Source organism: Sus scrofa, chromosome 8, assembly GCF_000003025.6.
Source record: "Sus scrofa isolate TJ Tabasco breed Duroc chromosome 8, Sscrofa11.1, whole genome shotgun sequence".
Classification (NCBI taxonomy): Eukaryota; Metazoa; Chordata; class Mammalia; order Artiodactyla; family Suidae; genus Sus; species Sus scrofa.
This window is the reverse complement of record NC_010450.4, coordinates 72,467,712-72,470,902: the sequence shown is the minus strand read 5'-3', so window position 1 is coordinate 72,470,902 and position 3,191 is coordinate 72,467,712. Positions and strand designations below refer to the sequence as shown.

General features: G+C 51.4%; 1 long non-coding RNA gene across 1 annotated transcript; it reads right to left on the bottom strand.

The window, feature by feature from the left end:
• On the bottom strand, window positions 459-2,497 carry LOC110262130. Its single transcript, XR_002346718.1, has 2 exons — window positions 1,175-2,497; window positions 459-909 (listed from the first exon to the last, which is right to left on the bottom strand). It is a non-coding gene; the product is annotated as an uncharacterized LOC110262130 (long non-coding RNA).

Below are 3,191 nucleotides of genomic sequence, written 5' to 3'. Positions count from 1 at the left end.
CTGGGTCCAAAATCACAAACTTGGACTTTTATTTAATCCAAATGTTTCTGCCTTTCTTAGAAAGGAGAAACCAGAGAAAAAAAAACAAAAAAAAAAACAAAAAAAACCCACCTGGGTTTTCATGATAAATTTTTTTAACTGGAAGGCAAATTCCAGATGCCCATCTTAGAGGGAGCCTCAGGGAGAGCCTGAATTCCTTGGTCTTGAGAGAAAAGAATGCCTGGGGCTTCCCTCTCTCCCACCCTGGCCGGCGGGAGGCTCTGCCAGATCCCTTGCAGATCTTTGGCGAGGCTGCCCAGCTTCAAGGTCAGGGGAACAAGGAGAGGAATTCAGAGTTTCTAGTAGGTGCCGGAAAAGCAGCCCTGCGGCAGAGCAGGGAGTAAGAATTGCTGAGTCGGTTGACCCTCCATCCCTAGGAAAGGGGAAAGGCTCTGGGGAGCCAGTGGCGTCCTGGAGAAAGGGTGGCCTTTGTGAACACTGCAGGGTCAGCTGGATGCCAGGAATGACACTCCCGACCGCCCCTCCCACGTTCTCCCCCAGGAAGGGGACGGATGCACAAGGGGAGGGCTCGCTGCACCACCCAGGGAGGGCCTTTCGACCTTGGCAGTGAGGGCTGCTGGGTGGCGCGGGAAAAGGAACTAGCATCTGGGAGAACAGCCAACAGACAGGGCCCCTGGGGTGGCTGGCTAATGAGCTCATCCATCCAGGCAGGTTCAAAGACAGGCAAGTGTGTCAGGGGAGGAGCTGTTCACACAGCTGAAGGATAGAGAGCCAAGCAGCACGCAATCCTGATGGTTTTCTCTGCACATGATTCCCCGGGGAGGGTGTGGTGGATAGACTTTTTTTTTCCTTTCTTTTCTAGTTAGCAGGTATGGAGAGCATGAGCCATGACATCTCAGCCATGCATTTCTGGGAAATCGAAAATTGAAGTGATTTGGTTACAGATTTAATTATTAATATGGCAAAACTAGTTTTGACTTGCACCGCCTCATTAAGTTGATTGGTTATAAACTGGGCAGGGCTCTTGGGAATGGATGCAACACATGCTCTTGGGTGTCTTACACTGCGCCCCCCACCCCAAGGAGAAAAGAGAAGCTAGGCTTTTGCAGTCTAACAAGTACCACGCAGCAAGCTCATATGTTGTATGTATGTGTTGCATGTAAAGGATACTCACAAAGCTGTATCCGTTCTGTTTCTGCATAAAGAGAAGCCACATGGAAATGTGGATGAGGCATGGGATTCCAAAGCTGTAATATACACCAAACAGGAAAAACTAAAGTATTTGTTTGGGATGAATGCCGTTCTTTGCCAACTGCCTGCTGAAGCATTTTGATTCCAACTCAGGATGGAGGGGAGGGAGGGGGAGAGAGAGAGGGGCAGGAAGGAAACTCTTTGGGGTGCACGCAGAATGCATTCCCACCTCCCGATTGTTGGGCATCTTTCTTCTTAACAACTCTATTTTTATCTTTGTTCTCCTTATAGCTTCTTTCAACATTTTTCTGCTTACAGAGTGGGTGAGGAGGCACGAAGAGAGTGAAACATCCAAACTGGGTCTCAACCTGAACCTAGTTAAGTAGAATTTCTTTAGAGCTTTCGACCCCTGGCACAGGCTTAATTCCAAGCGCCCCCCCCCCCGAACTTTCTCTCCCATTCCTGGGTGTTTGCAGGCATAGAGCCCATGGGGGGGAGAGGAGCAGAAGGGACATTTGTTTCTGGCATCGTGGTATCAGGGGTCTCAAATATGGCCTTTTGGCATTAACTCCAGATGAGCTTACACATGCAGCAGTTGTATTACAGGCGCATGCATGCCTAGAGCACTGGCTTATTAAAGGACCTTCAAAATACACCCCAATGAAGCTCTAAGTATATTGGAGCTGTTTTTGCATGCTTTCATTTCAAAAGTAAGTTCAGAATGTCAACGGAAGTCATCCAGGCCTCTTGCACCTTCTGAGAAGACTTGAATGCGCTGTTATCAAACGCACACAAGCAGAGCGTCGTCTTTTCTGCAAATAGGGTCATCCTTGAAAATTGGAGGGTGTATGTTCTCCGCCTGATGCGGTTGCCCCACTAAGAAGCCAAGGGCAAGATGACAGAGTCTACATCGTAGGGACACCCTTGGTCTTCTGGAAGATCCCCCCCCGCCCCGTTTTCACTGCTTTCTCCTCAGCTGCCAGTGGAATCTGTGGGTTCCAGGTGGAGGTGACGCAGAAGCAGAAAGTCGCGCAGCTCCAGGCGCCCTGGCCCCCACCTGCAGGTTCCCTCCTCCTAGCGTCCCAGGCGTGGGTTTTCCTCGCTCTGCTTCCTCCTCCAAGGCGAGCTGCCCAGCAGATGTTCACTGTTAAAAGGAAACGTAATTAAGCACGGCTGCTTCCCCTTGGAGATAATGCCGGCGCCCGGGGGAGGTGCCAAACCTGGCGAGGAGTTAAAGCGGGGGCTGGAGGGAGACGGTGCTGGCCACCCAGACCCCGCCAGCCGGGAGGAAATGCGGGCAAGTCAAAAAGGAAAAGGAGGTTGGGGACCCTAATTAGAGGTTTTTCCTCTTTGGGCTGCTCGAGAGCAAACCGAGAGGAGAAGGGGTCAGGGCGGGAGCAGACGGATTGGCTATTGACGGTGGAGGGGACTCCACGGAGACTGAAGCCCGGCGGAGGGGAGGGTCCAGCCGCCCCCGTCCGCTGTTGGTGCCGCCGCCCCAGCCTCCCTCCTGTGGTCATCGAGGATCGTCCCCTAGGCCTGAGGGGCTTCCCAGTGCCGGCGCAGCGCTAGAGGATGGATGCAAAGGTAAGGAACTTGGGGTCTTGGTACCCACGGCCTGGAGGTCTGGAGGGAGATGGGCTATGGGAAGAGAGTGACACCAGGGTTATTTACACTAGACCTATTTACAGCGGGCAGTCACAGCGCCGGGCAAGTGAAGTCAATGCTGCTGCAATTATTTAATGTTAACTATTATTATTTTGGAAGGCTGCAAGCACCTGGAGGAGGGCAGGGTCCAACTGCATCTGTCTTGCTGCTGCTCTATCACCCTCACCTAGAATAACTGCTGGGACATAGAATGAGAGCGTCCACTGACTAAGTGCCCATAAGCTATATAATGTATATATGGATATTACCTCTATATGTATGTAAAGTGGATGTGTATGTGGACACACTTTACATGTATGAAGTCATCTGATCCTCAGCCTAATCCTATGAGA